The 22239-nt window shown below is 45.3% G+C and overlaps 1 protein-coding gene and 1 long non-coding RNA gene across 3 annotated transcripts in view; one reads left to right on the top strand and one right to left on the bottom strand.

Annotated features, from left to right (window-relative positions):
• The window catches only part of KANSL1 (KAT8 regulatory NSL complex subunit 1), a 1100309-nt gene that overhangs the window by 671670 nt on the left and 406400 nt on the right, over positions 1-22239 (bottom strand). The gene's annotated exons all lie outside the window — the stretch shown is intronic.
• Positions 1-22239, top strand: part of LOC138521340 (uncharacterized) — a 105120-nt gene that overhangs the window by 7029 nt on the left and 75852 nt on the right. For both annotated transcript variants that reach the window (XR_011283020.1, XR_011283019.1), the window contains exon 2: positions 7424-7521. This is a non-coding gene — a long non-coding RNA (uncharacterized lncRNA). The remainder of the gene's footprint in view (positions 1-7423; positions 7522-22239) is intronic.

Raw genomic sequence — 22239 nt, 5'->3', positions numbered from 1 at the left:
GCGTTTAGCAAGAAAAACAAATAACAAAAGAGTCAGTGCCACACAACTAACACCGACAGAGAAGAATGAGAGGGGAATGACTACCAAGAAGAGTAGGAAAAGAGTTGCAAGAGCCAAGAAAAGAAAGGCAGCTCGCAATGGATATTTGACCAGCTGGCTACTCCCCGAACAGGGACTGACAGTGGACCATGAAGAAAGTGTAGAGATTGTGGAAGAGACGGAGGCGAGCCACAGCAGTGCAGTAGATACAGCTATGGTAACTAGTCAACCGACAATACAGGAAGATCTACCTCTTGAAGTAAGGGTCACTTCGGTCGATAAGAACGAGAAGAAAGGCAGTCGAATATGCCTGATTAAAAATCTATATCAGAGTAAGGTTAATAAATGGCTATCGCGATCAGAGTTTTTGACACGATTATATTCTGTCCCTCAACTGCGGGTACTAATTTCAGATGACTTTCAATTTGTTGAACCACTGAAAGGTCCGAATCCTAATGTCTCAGCCATTCACTGTAAATTTGTAGCCACGGCGGATCTGTTAAAGTATAAAGAGGAATTAAAATCAGTAGACGTGGAAGTGGATGTTGACTTAAATGAAATAGATCCCAGCTGCCGGGAGGAAGAGGTTGCCGTTGTTGCGGGTACAGTACCTTGCCCCAACATACAGAATGATAAGAAAATAGAAGCGTCTGATGTCCAACAGGTTTTGAAATGGCTGGCTGACGCCCTTCCTGAGATCTTAAGGAAACCATGAGATCTATCTGTTGTATCTTGGAATTGTCGGGGTTTTATGCATTTACTCACACCAGAGGGCTCTAAGAAATTGTTTGACAAATCCAGCTGTTTCTGCCTGCAAGAGACTTGGTCATTGGACCCTTTGGTACTAGATGGGTATACGCTGTTTCACGCTCCTGCCAAAAGAGGTGACAAAGGCAGGCCTTTTGGTGGATTGGTGACAGGAGTGGCTAATACCTTGGGCTCCAGGCAGATTGGCTCTAACTGCGAAAACAACTTACTCGCAGTCGAAGTGATACTTGATGAGATAGATTCTTTGTTTTCTTTCTTGTTGGTAAATCTTTACAATCCACCTGGAGCTTGGCAAATTGGACACCTGTAACTACTAATTTGGGAGTAATGGTTGTGGGTGATTTCAATTGCCACATGAGAGGACGGGTGCGTAAAATGCAGAATCCTAAATTGAAAGAAAAGGGTATTATGGTTCATAACAAAAAAGATATTGAGGGCAGTACCTGGGAATAACTGTTTGAATCTTGGGATATGATAATGCTTAATGGCAGAACAGCTAGTGATCACCCTGGACAACATACTTGGTCCAACGGTGCTGCTAACAGCACGTTGGACTACATATATATATGTCCAGAGCTTCAAGAGCAGATTGCTGATTTGATAGTTATGCCCAACGTGTGGAGCGATCATGCCGCATTAAAATGTACGATGAGTATTCCTCAAACAGCCCTCAGTCAGCAATATGGGTATTGTAAAAGTCAATAAGACAGGAACCAGGATTTCCTGGTCAGATAAGAATATCGCACTTGCGGCAGAAACTCTGGGAATAGTAGCGCTTAAAGACCTACACAAATTTAATGATATGTCCATCAACTCCATAGAAGACTGGATTAGTGCTTTTTCAGGCAAACATGCTGTGGCCCCTATGGGGTGTATGACAAGTAGCATGGGGAACAAACTACCATTCGATAAAATAGAGACATGAAGCGTAACCTTAGAGCTGAGCTTCGCAGAGCTAAGAAATCAATGCCCCCGGGAAGCCTACTATCGGACAATTAGAGCGATTAAAATAGATATAGATCGACCATTAAGGAGAAAAAAAGGGCGGACAAGGTTCTCACCTGGCAAAAATTAGTGAAGACCATATGTAAAAAGAAGATCCGTAACATCTGGTCTCTCTTGAGCGAGGCTCAGGGTACACAGAGGGGAGTATTGGTTAACCCCATAGAAGCGAGAGTGTGGGTCACATTTCTAGAAAACAGAAATATGGTGGGTGAGGAAACAACAATACTGGGCAGGCCGCCTTGTGAGGCCCCATTTTCCGTAACGCACAAGCTAATTTTGAATAAAATCAAAGGGTTAAAATCATCAAGAGCACCGGGACCCAATGGTTTGGCTAATATTGTCATGAAAGTATACCCAGAGTTTTGGGCAAGCTTACTAAATATCCTGTTTCAGAAAATATTAAAGACAGGTAAAATACCCTGTTCCTGGCAGACGGCAATATTAATTCCAGTCTTTAAAAAGGGCGACAGACTCGACCCAGGCAACTATAGGTTGCTTTCCATGCTTGATGCTACTGGAAAGATATTTGCCTCACTTTTGCTCAATGAGTTACAATCCTGGGCAGAGGGCAAAGGAGTATTGTCTAGATTCCAAAGTGGGTTTAGACAAGGCTACTCCACTGCCCATAAATTCATGATCATGGATATTTTGCGAACCAGAGCCTTACGAACTGGATCGGTCCCGCTCTACGCATTACATATAGACTTTACAGCGGCGTTTGATTCCATACCCCGTAGTCGGTTATGGAACAAACTGTATACAATGGGCTGCCCTGATGGCCTAATATATTATCTAAAACGCTTGCATTCAAACAATTCAGTTAAATTGAAATTAGACCAAGAAGGCCATACAACTCAAAAGGTTATACAAAACGGGTGTCAAGCAAGGATGCGTAACGGCTCCTTTAATTTATAATCTATATACCTATGACATCCCTGATGCATTAAATAAGGTGAGAAACTGCCCACCGAAAATTGGGAAAGCTAGCTGCCCAGTACTAGCATACGCCGATGATGTGGTGATATTTGATCACACCATCAGCGGGATGCGTAGATCTGCGGTTGCATTATGGGAATACGCCGAAGAGAATGGCTTAAGCATTAATTTAGGAAAAACAAAGATTGAGATATACAAAAAAAAAGGTCTCCCGCGTGCAACTCACAGTAGGGGTAGTGAACATCACATATGTCCCTCGATATTGCTATTTAGGCATTGACTTTGAAAATACTGGGGATTACTTGGCATGTAAACAAACGCGCTGTATTAAAGCTGCACAGTTGACTGCCTTATTTTATAGATTTACAATCAGCCATAGCGGTTTCACTTTATGGGGTATAAGGCAACTCTATATACAGGTGTTCGCCCCGGCGATAATATATGGCCTGGAAGCTCTATTAGAGTCTGACCTTAGATGGCTACAGATATTAGAGGGTAAATTTTGGCGACGTGTGCTTGGTCTACCACCCTCTATTCCGGTGGCCATCATCAGATTAGAATTGGGTCTAACCTCCCTAAAGGCATTGGTGTTAAAGAAGAGAGCCGCGTTATATCTCGGAATGACTCGAGATACTAGTAATGATATATTAACTGCGGTACATCAAGAAATAAAAAAGGAAGGCTCGACTTCTTCAATTGTAGATCAGATGAACGATCTGTTCTCTGAAATAGGTTGGCAATCCAGAGATGGTAAATATTCAGATAAAGTAAATAGAGCATTGAGTAAACGCATTGATCTCTGGGATTGGCTGGAGAATTTTGAACATTTTAAGAGTTTGAGCAGCTACCAGTTTGTGCAATATAGACTATTTGAATTTAGGAAACCCCAGAGATACTTGAATATCTGTCCATCTATTAGACTTAGACGGTTCATATTACTGCTTCGCCTAGAACAACTACCTACCCTAAGCAACACGGGGAGAAAAGATAGGATGGCCGTTGAGGAACGTATCTGCCGATTATGTAAAGCACATAAGCAGTTGGAGACTGCAAAACATTTGCTGACTGAGTGTTCGGAGATGGCTGGTACTTTTCTTCCCCTTCCTGGTAGCTATGTGCATGAAACTACACATATTGGGGAAGCCCTGTTTTGGCACCATTGCCTTAACTCTAATAGTCTACATCTATTAATAGCTCTGTATACTATTTGGTTGCAAATTGAAATAAGATTGGGTATAACTCTGTAGAGGAATAGGTTTTATGAAGGTAATTCTTATATAGAAGGTATGAAATGTATATATATCTGTGAATAATATGAATCATTTGTTTTAAAATAGTATTTTGTATTGCAAATTATGTGTATTTAAAAATTGTATTTGAATTATGTCAGTATTGTATTATGCTATTTAATGTTAAATTTGTGTAAAGTTTATAGCTTAAACTATAGCACAATAAATATTAAATTAATAATTGCTGCAACTTTTTCTAGTTTCCAGAGCATGGGAAACTAGAAAGAGTCACAGCAATTATGAAAACTTCGCTGGCAGCCGGCAAAGTATTTATAATTGCTCTACCTTTCATTTTGTTTTCTGTGCATCCCTAGGCTTGGAAAGCACAGAAAACATAAAATGAAAGTGAAGGCAGCCTCCTCTCCATGTTAAGCTCTGCTCTGGCTGTAGTCAGCAAAAGCTCCCAGTGGGGGTCTTTTGCTGCTTGATTAGTGTAGCCAGAGCAGAGCTTAACATGAGCCGAGGAGGCGGCTGGAAATCACAAAATGGATGCCCCCATGTGTAAACACTTTGAGCCTCATTTGCTCAAAATGTTACATCGGAACTTTCTTTGAAAAGGTGTTTAATGTATGTTTTTGATTATTGCACATCTTTTAAGACAATAACATTTTTGAGTGCACTATCCCTTTATGGAAATGCAGAGAGCAGTATATCGTACAATTAATTACAGCGTCATCCCAGAGGCAAAACCCCTTGCATATCCGCCCACACAACAGAAGGAAATCTGCAATCAGTGTGGGGAATGTTACGTTTAGTTTGTTGGGAATGGAGGGCGGTAATCCTCTCACGTGAGTGAGGGGTGGGTGAATGTCTATGGCCCTCATGTGGGAGCGGCAACAAACGAGCGCAGTAACTATCAATGCAGGAGTTGCCTCGCGGTATTGATTTACGAGTTTGAAGTGTATGGGCGCTAGAAGTAAGCAAGTTGGGCAAGCATTACAGGTTAGGCGAGAGTTTCTTCTAACACGTTACATACATGTCAATATGTATGAACCAGTTTGCTACTTGGGCTGGGTGTAGGAGGAGCAAACAGTGTGGCTGGGTCTCGGATAAAATAAACTAGGAGCAACAGAAGGAAGCAGTGAACGCAAAACAAAAATTCTTACAAATAAATGACTAATTGGTCCCTCCCACAGGTTAGCTCAATACTAGCTTTTATTCCCCTGAATTCCTTTTGCAGACAACAGGGCTCTGTTGGAATATACATGATCTCAGTTTAAACCTTTTAACTGGCATGGGTCCCCCCCAGTGTCGGAGCCTTTTTTTGGTGATTTTGGTATTTCGCCATTCGATGCCTTCTAACGTTTTCTGTTTCATTATCCCCTTAAGTGCCATGGATGAGGTAATCCCAAGGACAAAATACCTCACCCATGGCACTTAAGGGGTTAAACCTACCAATGTACGCCAATTACAAAAAACTTTCACTGATGCATAAACTTAGTACCATGTGTAAACAAGGCATGAAAATGATGTCACCCTCCCTAATAACTTCCTCCTTCGAGAATTCACATCATGTGGAGTACGCTGCATGTTTTGCCTCCTCATTCACGCCTGAAGGCTAGGAGATGTAGGACTATACAGGATGCAGCTCAGTTGTGGATCATGCTATATTAATACAAAACCAAGCACACTTTGCGCCGTGCCCCCCCCAACACTGCACTAGGTAAGAAGGAAGGAAGGGACCCTTCCCTAAACGAGAACATTAAAATCTAAAGTGTGTAGCACATTATGACTCAGAGGCGCCAAAAAATAAAATAAAAAACACAGTTGTAACTTGAACCTTAGCCATATCAATTTAATTGGCAACAATACAGCCATCCATGAGCACCTCCCGTCTGATATTTCACCGCTATGCACATGTCGAATGACCTGTCGGGTGCCCCACTCAGTCACCTTGATGTCAATTCAAATATTTCCCAAAGCAGTACCGTGCCTCAGAGTACAGGGCATGCTGGTGCTTGTAGTCAAAAATGCAATTCTAGAAACTAGAGCTGACTATCCGAATTGCAGCCATTAATAATACTCCCACCCCTCCCCCACTGGCACGTTGGACGCCAGACAACCCCACTAGCCACGCGGTAAGCCCCTAACCTGCCTTCTAAAATGTTCAGAACCCACTGTTGTGTCCCGCTGTGTCCATCACTCCCCCACCCCCCTCCCCAGCCGTGTGCTTTCCAAAAGCATAAGCGGGTCCACGGAAACAGCACTGCTGGAGGACTATGACACTTTACTATGTGCAATGCACGGAAGCCGCAAGTCGGACATGCCTGGATAACCCCTTGCATATCACCTGCGCACGCCTGATTCATGCCTTTATAACACGCATTCAGTGAGTGATTTTAAATAGTGGTAATAATTTTGGATTTCTAGTTAGTTATTCTTAATTTCTTGCTAGGTCTTTTTAGGGGTTGGGGAGGCTAGGACTGGCCTGCAGGGCATTGAGCCTATGGCCGGACCGAAGGCTGAGCTGTGCACTATGGTAGTAGTTTGATGAGTACTGATTGAAATATATTTAAAAAGCAGAGATTTATCGGATAACCTCCCCCTTGGGTACTATTCAAGCAGTGTCACAAAAGGAACAAATTGCTGTTGCAACTGTGGGCCATTTTTTAATTGGGGCCCGACATAAGCTATGGCCCAGTACGACCAGCGGTGACGGGTGTTAAATAAACAGGTGGTAAATAACTTAATGGTGGTTTGGCAACCATGGCCTGGCCCAAGTTGCACAGATCATGCAGTGATGAGCCGGTTGCCACCTTACTTGTGTGGTAGTGTGTGTAGAGAACCCAGGAGATTTGCCAATTGGGCTCTGCATCCAGGACCTCATTTTGGGGGTTACCAGTCTATCGCCACCAAGGGAAGAAAACAAAAAAAAAAGTTTACTTTTGTTTGTTTACCAGGATCCTCTCGAGCCAGCGAACTAGGATTGGAATGACCTACATAGAACCCAAGTACTTAAACTCTTGCATGGGCCACCCTGTGGAGACCTCAATGCAAGTAGGCAAATGTTTACATACCACGCCGATCCTACGTCTGTGCTCCAGTTCTGCAGGGGAGGAGCATTCAATGATGCTAGTGGTAGGCTGTCTGTGTCTGCTTACCCACATCTGTGTGGGTATTTCTTCCTATGGCAGACACAGTAGTTGAGGAAGGTAGTGTGGTGGGGTTATCGAAGGGAGCAACACACAACCATGGGCTCATTAAAAATGAACGTGCCTTGAAACACTAATGTATAGGCGCCTTACAAATGCTACATGTCATATTGGGGACTTAGTACACAAGCCCCAATATGTTTGGGGCTTTGAGCAAATAGCATGAAATTGTTGAAGCATGCAGGAACACAGACAAGAAACATCTGTATCTCATGCAATTGTGGTTTTTCGTAGGTGCAGGAGAAAGCGGTTATCACGCCAGGTGAACTGAGCAATGCGACGTCAGAGGGCGACTGTACGAGCACTTGAAGGTGTAGTGAGGCCACTTAACAGTAAGCACGATAGGATGGTTGGAGGGAGTATGGATCACGTTACAGCAGTGGTTGACCTCTTTGCTTTCCGCCAGGTCAACATGTTTAGCCAGGAAGTCCAGGAATCGAGATTGTGGGGGATACACATATAGAAGGGCTAGTGGAGGAGGAAGTCGGGAACGTCTCCGGCGAATGCAGAATCTTGGATGAAATTTGCAGTCCTAGCAAAAGTCATAGGCTGGGGAAGCAGCGAGGGCCAGGATGGGGGGAGGAGGAGGCAGCGGTGAACGATGTAAACAGCACAAAAGCATTGATCCTGGGACCCTCGGTGGAGAACGACGCTAACAGCACAAACGCGTTGATATCCCCATCGCCCAACACCAGTAGGGAATCACAGGCCTTAGTAAGGGGGGGGCCGAGCCTAACATTGCTTGCAAAAGGCTTAAGAAAACGAGTGGTGGCACCCATCAACAAACAACCAAGAAACAAATGGCCGCAGTAACCACACAAATTGGCGCGCCAGTGATGGTTTCTTCAGTGGCACTGTCGCTGACCTTCGCTACGCAAACTTACACAACCTCAAACTTGGCAACATCGGAGGACACAATCTTGAGTAGAGGGGTGGGCGGAGCTGTCAAGACCACAAATTCGGATGGTGAGTTGGAGCTAAGGAGAACGGGCAAGGTTATGTTGGTATTTTAGGGGGACCATGCAAAACAAGGGGCTCAGGTGGTAGACAATGTGGGTCTGGCAGGGCCGAGTAGGGTCTGGCTAGGAAAGGGCGTGGTCCAGGGAGGTGATGACTTACCAGGACCCGTAGAAGGGGAACATTGTAACTCGGCGCCAGACATGAGTAGGGTAATCAACAGTGATTGCCAGCGATCACCGGGAATAACTACTATAGCTAGCATATTCCTGTAGGAGTGAAGCATATCTGGAGGTTCATTGCCATACTCTCATTGCTTGAGCACAAGACCAAGGGTCATGACACTTTGCAAGGGAATGGAGGGAGGGGGGCAGTGAAGGGCAGAAAGCGGTTGAGGCCTGAGGAAAACTGGCAGAAAAGGGTTCAAAATAGTGGCCCAAATCATTGTACAGAAGGAACCTTATCAAGGGCCAGCATTGTTTTATTACCACAGATGTGTAATTGAAGAGCACCAGAGGTTAGGTGGCTACATATGGTTACTGAGAGACAAGCGAAGAAAGGTGAATGATCCATGCATGAAATGGGACCATAAACAGGTCAAGGAGTGGCTAGTCAACAAAAGGGGCAACTGAGAAACCGGATGGGAAAATCACAACAGCGGGAGGCGGGGGGGACGACCTGCCGGCATAACCCAGCCAGGAGGTGCCGCAAGGTCGAACCAAGATCAGAAACGTGGGGGTGAGGGCAGGTTGTCTGGCTCCAATTGCGGCGGCGATGCGAGCAGCGCTCATTAGTCATGCGTGCGAATTGGGGTGCCCAGTGCAGGGACCGTCTCTGGGTGGTTCCAGGCGCAGAGGGGGTCCAGGCAACCGGGCTAATGGGCGCCCCCTGTTCACATGCAGATTTTACATTGACAATGGGGACCCAAATGCTGTTATAGGCACAGCTGTTTGACATGTAGGATTTTCGGGCACCCAGCAAGGAGTTGTGGGGAAATGGGGGGGTGGGGGGGTTAAGGGAAATGTCAGTTCTGGAATGTGTGTTTACAAATGTTGTTACTTAACCTAAATAAACAATTTATTTCTTCAAGGTTACAGCGTTCATGGGGCAACTAGAGGCGATCCAAGAGGGGTTCACCTAGCCTTCAATGCAGCTGTTTTCTGGCAGAATCTTTATGGTAGGCCTACAGCAGGGGAAAAGGGGTTAATCAAGGGGGCAGACGGGCCCGGGAACGGGGGGGGGTAGGAGGACATGGGGGTGCTTACCACTAAGGGCCCATCACAGATCAAGGTGGACAAATTACTTCAGTGGCTATCTCGATATCTCCAGCGCAAGAGAGGGACCTACTGGCTGGGGGCTTTACAATGGGGTTTGAGATACGGTATAAGGGGCCTCGGGGAGCAAGGACAGTGGAGAACCTGAGGTCAGCTATGGACTTCCCCGTGGTAAAGGCTAAAATTGACAGAAGTCACTAGACAGGATGGCAGGCCCTTACCTGATGCCTCCTTTGGAAGATTTAATAATCTCACCGTTGGGGGTGGTGCCCAAGAAGGAAAGGGGAAAACACCAGCTAATCCACAACATGTCTCATCCGAGAGGGGGCTCAGTGAATGATTGGTTAGAGGATGCAGACTGCTACTTCTCTTATGCTTCATTGGATCAAGCTATCCGTCTAGCCAGGAAGGCTGGAAATAGCGCAATATTGGCTACGATGGACATCGAGGCGGCTTTTAGACTGCTCCCTGTGCAGCCAGGGAGCTTCCACTTATTGGGCTTTCAGTTCAAGGGGGAGATTTATGTTGATCGGTGCATGCTAATGGGGTGCAGCATATTAAGCGCCTATTTCAAAGCATTCAGCTCATTCTTGGAATGGGTTCTAAATTAGATGGAAAACCAGGGGAGGGGAGGGCTCACTACATCGATGACTTCTTGTTTGTCGGGGAACAGGGGATGGACACCGGCAGCGCACTGCTCAACCATTTCATAAACATGGCAGGCGAACTGGGGGTGCCCTTATGTGGGGGGGGGCTCAGGGCCCCTGCACAAGGCTGATGTACTTGGGCATCGAGATTAACAGTTTTAGGGATTTGCTGCCTCTCCAATGAAAAGGTACTGTAACGTATTTCGGACATAATACAGCGCTAGCAGGGTTACAGTGAGGACTATCGAGTCTCCAGTAGGCCGACTGAACTTTGCGGGTAGGGTCATTCCAGCAGGAAGGTTATTTGCCAGGTGCCTCGCCTCCACTACAGGGGGTGTAGTGAGTGAAAGGGTGGCACAAGCTATGATGAAGCACAGGTTTAAGGGAGGATCTGCGGGTTTGGCTGGAATTTCAATGGGGATTGCCTGTGGCAGGCCCCCTGGGTCGCCCGCTCCCGCGTCCAGCTCTTGGGGGGCACTAGAGGTGGCCTCATGGCAACACAGCCCACCCGACATCTTAGTACTGCACGGGGGGGGGAATGATCTGGTCTCAATGGGAAGAAAGCAACCTGACTTGTCGGACACCCTTTAGGGAGATGCAGCGTTCTGGTCCAGAAGTTATTTTCAAGTGTATTCCACAACTCGTGTGGACAACCAAACATATTTTGAGCGCCATAGATAAGAGACTGTATGACCTTTTGTCTATGGAAGTTGATCAAAGGTTTTATGGAGAATTTTCCAAATTTTCGGGTACTGATCTCGGCTTGGCAAGCTAACTGCCGACACTTTTTCCTGGTTGCCGCAACCCAGGGGTTGTCATTTATGTTGGCACTTATTAGGGATCCCAAGTACTTTATGTATGGAGAAGTGGAGCTTTAACTCCTTCACGCAAAAGAGCAATGGTAAAATGGTTCACCCCACTACTCTGCACCATGAAACGGGAAAACCGAAAACTAGAACTAGTTCGGAGAATCAAAAAGGACACTGCAAATAAACGAACATTTCTGCAACACATCCGCTCATACAAAAAGCAAAGAGAAGATACTAGGACGACCGAATCCTCAAAGCACCAAAACACCCAAAAAGAACTCTTCAAAATCATAAAGGAAATAAAATATCCACCTGGCTGCAACAATACGCCAATTCCTTCGATGAAACTGCAATGACCTAGCAGGCCACTTCAAAAACAAAATAATCACCATCCAACAAAGCAGACCAGTCGATCATACTACACATTGCACCTATACTCACGAGAAACCTCCAAACAAACTACGAAGCTTCCCTGAAATATCGTCAAACTGATAAATCAAAGCAACAACTCAGGTTCCCCCGAGGACCAATAACCCCCCCCCCCCCCTTCCCGGACATATACAAATCAATTCTGAAACAAGGAACTCGCATGGGATATCACAGGAATTTCCTCAACCATTCAATCTCGACCGGGAAAGTGCCACATTCCTTCAAATCCGCGTACATCCGGCGACTCAAAGATTTCAAAAAAGGTAGCAGGCACTCCTCTCCAGAAAGAACATGGCATGATAACCTGTTCTGAGATGAGTTTGCAGCAGGTTATCATGCCATGTTCTTTCTGGAGAGGAGCCTGCTACCTTTTTTTTGGACTACTTGAAGATGCAGCAGGAACCGCAGAGGACCTGTCCCAACTACAGACCAGCTCAACATACCATACACAGCCAAACTGCTTGAAACGTACATATACAAAACAAACCAAGCATTCATAGAAAAGCACTGCCTACTAGACCAGGCACAAGTTGGATTCAGACCAATGAGAGGAACCGAATCGGCCCTACTGTCAATATGGGATGACCTAAAAACAAACGCAGACTCTGACAACAGTACTGCCTTGATACTTATAGACCTATCCGCAGCATTCGACACAGTTAACCACGACATCCTCATAACCAGATTAGAAGGACCGGGAATAACACTGCCCTAGAAGGACCGGGAATAACACTGCCCTACTGTGGATCAAATCCTTCCTAACAAACAGAATGGAAACCACTTGGATGAAACCTTTCAAATCCAATGCGGAGTACCACAAGGATCATCCGTCTCCCCGCTATTATTCAACATCTACTTATCTCTACTAGTCAAAATCAAAGGACACAGCCTCACCTGCTACACAAATAATCTTCACAATGCAAGACACACGAGAAGAAAACTCAACACTAGAGAACTACCTTTGTGATATATTCAACCTAAAATCAACCCAGGCAAAACAGAAATAATGCAAAATCACAAAAAACGGAGGAGACCACCACTACATACCTTGGCCAAGGGAACTCTGTACAACCCCAACACCATCGTCTATTGTAAAAAAAAAAAAAAAACCTGGGGGCCTGATGGACAACAATCTGACTCTAGAGCCACAAGTACTCTACTCGAGACATGCTTCTTTCTCCTGCGAGCAGCAAAAAGGATCCTTCTGTTCCTGTCATTCACCAACAAAATAAACAACATCCTCGTTCTCGTCATGTCCAGAGTAGATTGCGCCAATAGCCTATACCTGGGCATGCCTAAACAACTTCTAAAAAAAACTGCATACAAATTGCAGCAGCCAGATTGCTTCTCAAACAACCCTGAAAAGAACACATCACACCTGTGCTAAAAACACTACATTGGCTACCAATAAAATTCAAAACAATGTGCATCATACACAGCAATACACAACCAAAGCGTTGAGTTCCTGAGAGACAAATTACGTCTACACCAACCAACAAGAACGCTCAGATCAAGCAACGACATCTGGCTGGGACCGAAACCCTACAGGATCTTCTTTCTCCCACCAGGCACCGAAAACCTGGAATGACCTTCCAAATAACATATGCAACACAAGAAACCACCTACTATTCTGGAAACTGCTCAAATCCTGTCTCTTCACTTTGTAACTAGAAGACCGCCCACAGGGACAGACACACAACTAAAACAACGATGAATTAAGACACGGATCCAGATCCGCAACAAACAATCATATAAAAACAGAACCAAAGGGAGACACTCACCGACACACACAGCGCATAACAGAGAGACAACCACGATGGGAGAACACAAAGACTGAATACATAGGCAGACCAAGACAGAAAGACTAGGATGATCCATCAATAGCACCTTGGCCCTGAACCACGCCTAAGCCCAACAGACCTATGTCACAATAGATAGCAAGGGAATAAGGAGTATCCTACTCTCAGTTCCTACACCAGAGGGGAGAATAGACAAACGCAATCAGATTATACAAAGCTCATTAGAATATGAGAGCATGCCGCGCCACCACACACACAAAAGTTATACGATAGGACAGCAGCAACAACCCCACCCATAGGAATAAAACTTAAACGGAATAAGAGGTACTAGAACCAGGATTCATACCCCACTAACCCAAATACCAAATCTATGCAAACCTAAGCCACCCAACAATACACACAACCGTCTTTCTCCCAGCAAACCGCACACACTTTATCACACCGCATCAACAACAAGCACACAAGGTCTCGCCCGGTCCGATACTCGCACCAAAGCTCAGCGCGCAGTGTATACCGAACTGAAACCGCCAACAGCACACCACTTCTCCCACTCTACCCGATTAACCTACCCTCCTGCCTCTTGTTTTACAGATCCGCCAGAACGCCTGGGGACCAACTCTGATTGTGACTGTGCGTGATATAAATACCACTAACATAACAATAACTCCACTAATCATTCGCCACACAAGCACACTCAAACTGCAGAAACATTGTCACTCCCAAGCAAATACCTCACTTACTCCACAAGCTGCTTCTTGCGCCTTCCTCCTGCTGGTCTCTGTCATCCTCCACCTATGACCTCTCCAGGTAAACCCACACTTGTACTTACTCTTCCCTGCTTAAATGCGCCCCCCCTTCTCATCTAGTCTGACTTCCAAACCAGGGGCGTTTATGTGCAAAGGAAAGTCTTGAAAATGGCTCTTAGCCCAATCCACTTTCTATGTGCAGCATTGACTCCGAGTGACAACCAACGCAGCCCAGGACTGGTAATGTTCTGTCTCCCCAGGCTATTGGGTTGCATTGATAAGTCTCTCAAGGGAGGCCAGGTTTGGCTCCCTGGTGCTCATGGTGACTAGGTTTGGCTCCCTTCCTGCTCCCTGGTGCTCATGGTGACTTCTGTCCCCTTGTGTGGTCTCACCGGTTGGCTCTTTATGTGGAGGCATAGCTCAGCGGCCACACTCTTGCTCTACCATGCTTCAGGTATAGTATTAGTAGGGATAGTAGTGTCCTGGTTCTGGGCTGTGTCAGTGCCATTTATGTTGAGTCTCTTAGAGGCGATTTTCTTTTGGAGGGTGGTGATTTTATTCACCAGGGCGTTTTAGATGCTGGTACACCAGTCTTTGTTTTTTGGGTGAGAGTCATCCGGAGCTGTAGGTGACTAATTCCCTTAGGATTCCTAATAGTTCCTTGATGCTGCAGCTGGCATTTTGGATCCTGTCGTCGTAAGTTTCCGGTTTAGTTTTCATGATCTCCGCTTTTTAGCGAACAGAGATTTCTGTGACTATGTCTTTATTCTCCTTGGAAGGTAGGTTTTTCCATGTGGTCTCGCATTTCCTTTTTTCAGACCTCAAGGCTTTCAATTGTGGTGTATACCAGGTATTGAGGTGATCTTTAGGTTTGCTCTTGAGTGAAGGTGTCTAGGGCCATGGTCATGGTACTGTTGAACAGCTCTATTAATTCCTCAGGGTCTTCAGAATTGTTAGCGTTTAGTATTGGGATCAGCAGAGGGACTCGTTTTTCAGCTGTAATGTTACGCTTGTTTCTAGTAAGTAATGGAGGCGCGATGGCCTTAGTTTTTGGGGATGGGCGGTTAGCATTGATGGTGAAAGACATGAGCGAGTGGTCAGTCCAGGATTGTGGTTGGATGGTGGTAATTACAGTGTCACAGTTATGGTCTGCCAACCAATCCAGTGTTCGTCCTTTCAAGTGGGTAGGTTGGTTAAATCTGTGTGTGAAGTTCAGTTCACTTAGAGATTCTTCCAGGGATTTAGCAGACTGGTCGTTTGGGTCAGATAGGCCCAAGTTAAAGTCGCCAAGTATTAAGATTTGTGACTTTGGTTTGGTGTTATCAGAAAGCAGTGTCATAATGTCCTCCTCGAAGTCTCCTGGAGGTCCAGGAAGCCTGTATATAAGGTGGATGGTAAGGGTGCTGGTATGAGAGGTTATTTTAGCTGTGAGCCGTTCACATGATTTGAGTGACAAGGTGGTTGAAGTTCTGAGTGCCAAGTTGGATCGAGCTATGAAGGCAACCCCTCCACCTTTACTGTTTTCTCTGTCTGCTCGGGTGATGGTGTAAGAGTCTGGGATGGCTAGCATGAGAGATGGCCCTGCGGCGGCATGAAGCCAGGTCTCTGATACTGCTAGGAAATCAAGGTTGTCATCCTTGATTAAGTCAGCTATGTCAGTTGGATGTGCAACTACAGATCTTGCATTTATAAGCGCATCTTTCATCAACACAGGTTTGGTCTGTGCTGGAGGGGTAAGGTAGGTTTGATTGGCCGTAGGGGCCAATGTTTTGTTAAGCTTAGGTTTCGTTTTTATTTTTTTTTTGGTAGCGAACAGGTGGTGGTAAAGCATGGTAAATTCTGTGAGGAGCTAGAGGGAATATTCAGGATGGGTAGATTCTCCTGATAGATGTTGACTAGAGTTTCCACTTTGGTGAACCTCGAGGCAAGTCTTATATCTCTTGGATGCCACGGCAAGGTTGATTAGGAGTTGGCTTAGTAGCAAACCGCTCAATCCATTGCACAGGGGTGAGTATGGATGGACTGTTATGGCTGTTTGGATGTTGTAATTTTCCAGGTTTGGAGTTAATTTAGGTAGGAATGGGGTAGGACTGATAGAGTCCGAGAGCGAAGTTACTTGTAAAGGGAGGAAGGGTGTTAACTTTGCATCAAACATATGCACAACCACTTGATGAACAAGCAGTTCTTTCAGCATGTCACTTGGAAGACAGGAATACACTCGAATTCTGTCATTTTTGCTTGCCAACATGCATTCAAAACTGTCAAACAAGAAGCAACAAACCAGATGACTAACATTGTGTGTTGAGAATATGTCTTGTGCATATTATGTTTGCTGTGCTCCATCTGTGGTAATTATGTGTCATGCAATCCTGCAAAATGTATAAATATGAAGAATTTGTAACAATAAGATAGAGGCACGGACTTAGCGCTTCTCTCGTTGGTTCTCCGCTCAAGCGTATTCTGTATGAATAAAACTGATTGTTATACTAGCTCTGTGCAAGTATCTCATTCTTGGTGTTTGTGTCCTTGAGCGGGCATTATGAATGGGTAGTTTCCCCACACTGGTTTAATATATAGTGGATAAGTTTAAATTAAACCAAAATCACAAGAACAAAAAATGTGGGGGGGATTTAAAACAAATATGATTTGATGGCCAGCCAATCAGGTTGCCACAAATGACCGAACACGGAGGCCTACTTCAACAGCAAGTGTAGTGGTCAGGAACCAATGTAAACCAGTCAAACCCACCGTGGAGGCTGCCATCTTGGGCTCACAAAGAGCCCACTTGAGCAGAAGAGCCATTTTAAGGCCTGCCTCATTGTTTTTCCCTGGACAAAGGAAGCCACTAATGCAGCAAATCTGCTATATTAGCTTCCCCTAGCATACCCCAGAACATCAATGTGGGGGTGATAAAATCACCCAGTGGCAAAAATGGTGTGCCTATATGGCACCTTATGGGTGATCCAAACCTATACCTTTCAGTAAGGTACAAAGGGGGCAATGGAAGGGGTACTTCAGCCAAAAGACATTTTGACCACCAAACTAAATTAGCCCCAAAAAAATGAAGAAGGAGAAAGCAAGAATCATAGGGGTCCCATCAAATGAGACTCAGTTTAGATACAGGCATCCATGCTCACATGATTTAAGTTACCTGTGGGCGACTTCCCCTAGGGCTAACATACAGACAGAATGTGGGAGTTATGAAACAGGATAGTGAAAGAGTCATCCATCGGTTGAAGCAGCTGTCCTTTGAGATGAAGAAGGTGGCTGCAAGTTTTGGCAAAATAATTCCTGCTACACAAGGCATAAGCGATAGTCCGGGTATTCAACTAGTTGAGGAGGGCATAGAGAGACAGCTGATGCACAAGAAAGGTGGTAACCGTCCATATTAATGCTTTATTCAAATGAAATACAAATATCCATAAAAAGCATCACAAACCAGTTTACATGGTAAAAGCCTAAAAATCAATGCATTACTCTAAATTCATCAATATATCCTTTATAAAACTTGCCATATATTCTAAAACCAAATTTCACCTATTGCAAATACATAGCATAAAGGTTTTTTTTTTTAAAAAACTCAGATCTTTACTAATTTCATCAAGATCTCCGCCCTTTTGCATGTAGCATCAAGAAATTTGACCAACAGCTCTTGTTGTACATTTGATATCTTAATTTTTGCTAAAAGGTAATCTGTGCAGGATAGTGGCAATAGCAGGATGAATATGAAACATTTTTTACAGCAGTTTACACCTTCCTTCTGAATATACCCCCCCCTTCCCTCACACACCACGTCTTTCAACAATTGTGTTGTAAGGTATTCCTTCCAAATTTCAAGTGTTTACTGTTAAGCTGGACCTTCAGAACCAATGAGGTGCCACCCTAGTTGGTATACAGGGTTATTGACACTTAAGAACTCAATCAAGGCAGAAAGGTGTAGATTTCAAGAGATATGGGGTGGTGTACTTGCACAGCAAGAGACACAGAGCACTCAAATAAGATGGACGTGACAAAGCATTGCCTCGAGGTGATCAGAACACCCTCTCAGCAAGGGGGTAGTGTGAGAAACCTGAGGGTGCCTTCTTCTCAGGTGGCCAGGGAAAGGCCATCTCTTTTGATCCTGACTCTTGGGGGTGGGGGAGGTGGGTGAAGAAGCGAGGGAGGAATACCTGGGTGGAGGGTCCTTGGGGATGAGACTCCCTTAGGTGAGACAACAGTACCACTCAATCCCAGACACAGTTATGGGCTATTGCTACCCCTGTCCAACTGACCAAGAAAATACCAAACGATCTTACCAGTATAAGAACGAAGAGGGTGAAGAGAAGGTTTAAGGGTAAGACAGGCGAGACATGGTATCCCCCTTTCCCTATTGAGATCCAACCTAACCCTCCCCTGACCTTTATGGACTATTATAAACCATCTGCCCTAATTTTCCCATATTCAACCTATGACAGTACTGGGACGAATAAGAGGCGACTGGGAGTAGTGAACACTAGTAACTCATTCCACCACTCTAGTACTGTGGCGAGGTAGATGCCTGCAGAGTACTATGAAGGTCAGGCATGTCCCTCTGATTACTTGTCCCGTCCTATGGTTCCAGTCGCATTTTTCTTCCGGGCACCCTAAAAATCTTCCTAAAGAGGATCTAATAATTATTTATACATTCAGCCAACAAGGTGTCCGTCTTTGTTACATCTTCTATTTTCAATGTCCCTCTGATTAGTCAGGCAAGACCAATTGAGAACTCACACCTGCAACCTGTCAAGTGCTTGCAGGTGTATAAGAATAGAGGTTAAGAGCAGCAAGGAGACCGGCAGCAGATGAGGCAGCCACGGTGGGACCTGCAAGGAGCCAGGATGCCGGCAGACGGCCGTAAAGATCTGTGGAGTCCAGGCAAAGTTGGGTAATTGGAATTCCACAGGTGCAGGAGCATCCATGGTCGGGGAAACACAACTGGAGCTGCAGACAAAGAAAAAGAAAGCATGTCGGCGGAAGATAAGTTGAGCTGCCGGCAAACAAAGAAGCATCTAAGGTGCGATCAGGGCTCCCAGTTAAAGGCAAACCAGCGGGCAGTGCAGTTGGGATCCATCGCAGCTGACCGACAGGACCGCCAGAGACCAGTGAGTGCAAGCGAATGTCACGCGACACCATGGCGCTCCGAGGGGGCTGCGTGTAAGCGGAATCGATGTCACAATGAGCCAAAAAGCATGCACGGAGTGAAAGAAACCCAAAGTCATGGGTTGCATGGAAATTAGGCGGCAAAGTAAATGAATATTGAATGCCAAACTGAATGGAAAATTTATGGGCAAAGCTATGATCCGATAACAGATGAATGGGAAGTATCCCATTTTGAAAGCAACGTACGAAAGAAAGCGAGTGTGAAAGTTTGCAAAAGAGTATGATGAAAAGGTGGGGAAGAAATAAAACCACCAAGAAGTGAATCTTGTACATGAATGCAGTACAGCAAGGCCAAAGACTGGCAAACCGAGATGTGGCAAAGCCAAGAGGCCGACAAAAAGAAGCTAAGTGAGTGTGAATCTGTACATAGGGGTAGTTACAGAAGAACCTGTGTGGGCTGAAGGACCTAGGGTTCATGGTTGCGCGGCCTAGGTTGTCTGACAAATGCGCCTAGACCAGAGAACCCTCAATTATGAACACTGAGGACATCAAGTAAACCAAGAAGGAGTATTATAAGTGAACTGTGAATTCAACCCAGGAGTGTCAAGTTGATCTTGAGTTGTGATGAACATTGAAACAAAGTATAAATTGCCAATTGGAAATCTTGGGGAAAGGAACCCTGAGACTTGATTAACTGCAATGCTGTCTTCAGAGCCTCAAGTCCTTTTTTCTTTTTAACTGTGTTGCCTTGAACTTGGGGAAGGGAACCCAGAGGATTGTGTGGCACTGTATTGCCTTGAAGGTAATCTCAAGACTTTTGTGGAGCTATCTTGAACTTGGGGAAGGGGAGCTGAACAGTAAGCCAAGAGCTGGAAAAAGCTCAGAATGTTGTTTTGATTACCATTTATTTTTCTTTTTGGAATCCTTAGACATTGTTTAGCTTTAGTTGTGAGGGAAAAGATGGGTTTTGGACACAGACTTTTGAGTTAGACTTTTGGACTCAGACTTTACTTAGTTTTCATTCAGGTAAGGAAATCCCACCCTAACATAGGGCAAGTTAGGCCTTCATCCATCCTGACATTTGAGTTAATAAACCATTTTATTTTTAACTTTGAATCTGTTGTCTGTGTTTTGCTTCATGAGGCCTTCACAGTGGTAAATCTACCGGAGAGGGTCCTAGCTCCGCTAGCATGTTTGCCTGCAGATGTGTCTAGCCTTGCTTCTTAACTGCTCGCTGGTGTCTTAGCTTTAGAGACCGACACCTGAAATTACGGATGCAGCAGAAGACCCACGGGACAACCTCCGACACAAAAAGACAGAGGGTGATGAGAGAAGACCTTTCTGAAACCCTCACACTGCCTAGGTGATATTTGCCCTGCCCAAATTATAAAAGATGCAGTTAGAGATCTCACCCCTTTCATCACTAGGCTAATAAACGCCTCCTTTAAATCATGCCAGGTACCTACCAACCTGAAAGAGGCATGGGTACTACCCTTGCTTAAAACAAGCTTCCCTTGACCCTACCATCCCAACTAATTACAGGCCCATAAAGACAGTCCCTTTCATTCTCACAATTATTGATAAGGCAGCATACCTCCAAATCCAGTCCTACCTAGAGACCTAGGGCTAAGACAATCCGGATTTAGACCAATCCATGGGACAAAGACAGCGTTCCTAGATCTAAAAACGCAAATAGACCTAATAAAAGGTAAGACAATGCGCACTACTTTTACTACTAGACCTCTCCGCTGCCTTCGATCTGGTCGACCGTAACATACTTTGCAAGCACCTATCATCGGCAGCGAACTTCTCCCCTGAGGCTACAACCTGGATTAAATCCTTCCTAAATAACAGAATGATGAGAGAAGTCTCCCCTTCCGATGCAGCCGACCCATCCATATCACCTGTGGAGTTACTCAAGGCTCCTGCGTCTCCCCTACACTATACAATGTGTTTACCAAACCCCTTTTTGACATCCTGGACCGTTTGGGTGTCATCTACACCAACTATGCAGATGACACCCAGATAATAATCCCACTATCTGGCAACTACGACTCGGACAACGACGTAGTAAATAAAATCTACCTAGTCATTCAAGCATGGATGGCCACCCATAGCTTGTGCCTTAATGACAACAAGACTCCATCCACTAAGCTTTAGCACAGTGATGATGTTAGGCACACTTTCTAAATTCAACTATACTACAGTGATGCTAGGCACACTTTCTTGATTCAACTATACCACAGTGACGCTATTAGGCACACTTTCTAGATTCAACCCTAGCACAGTGACGCTAATCAGGCACACTCTAAATTCAACTATACCAGTTACGTTATTAGGCACACTTTCTAAGTTCGAGCTTTTGGCACAGTGGACGCTATTAGGCACACTTTCTAAATTCAACTATACCACAATTACGCTATTAGGCACACTTTCTAATTTCAAACTTCGGCACAGTGACGCTATTAGGCAAACTTACTAAATTCAACTTTAACACAGACGCTATTGGGGCACACTAAATGATGTTGGGAGCACAGTCTACATGCAGGGTTCAGTATAGTTATACTATTGGGGTACGTTAGTCCTTAATATGTGGCTGTACAATGTAAAACAGTAATACTTTTAGGGAATTTTAGGTGAGATTGGTAGGGCTTTCTGGTGTGAAGTGATAGCTTCAGTCCCCATCCTTGCCACACTTACTTGGTGGTTGGTGCTGGTTGGCAGGCTACTGGCTTCATGCTTCTGCAGATACGATCTGGAGCTGCCTCTCTAGGAGGTGCACCCTTTGCCTCGCGGTCCTAAGCCGAAGGGGCTGCCCTGGGAGGGTCGGTGAGGTCAGTGATATGACCAATCACGAGGGGTGGATGGGTCGGTTGGAGGGAGATGATTGGATTCAGGAAGCGGGAGCTAGAATGGGGGAGGAGGGCACATGGGATCACAGAGGCAAGGAGCCCGAAAATATTGGCACAAAATATGGTGTCAAAGCGGCAAGGAGCCCGAAAATATTGACACAAAACTTGTAGGCAAAGCGGCTCAACAAGCCCAATTCAAGTTGCTACACTCACCTCGCTTTCGTAGGGAAAAGTGCAGACCACTGGCAAGCGCAGCAGGCTAGGCCTGCAGAGGAGGACTGAGTTAACCAATCGGGAGGGGTGGACGCGTCAGGAGGGGATTGGATTCAGGAAGCGGGAGCCGGAATGGGGGAGGAGGGCACAGGGGATCACAGAGGAAAGGAGCCCAAAAATATTGGCACAAATCATGGAGGTAAAGC

Source organism: Ambystoma mexicanum, chromosome 13 (assembly GCF_040938575.1).
Source record: "Ambystoma mexicanum isolate Mex_15411 chromosome 13, UKY_AmexF1_1, whole genome shotgun sequence".
Lineage (NCBI taxonomy): Eukaryota > Metazoa > Chordata > Amphibia > Caudata > Ambystomatidae > Ambystoma > Ambystoma mexicanum.
The sequence above is the reverse complement of the archived record's forward strand: the minus strand, read 5'-3'. Positions and strand labels throughout refer to the sequence as shown.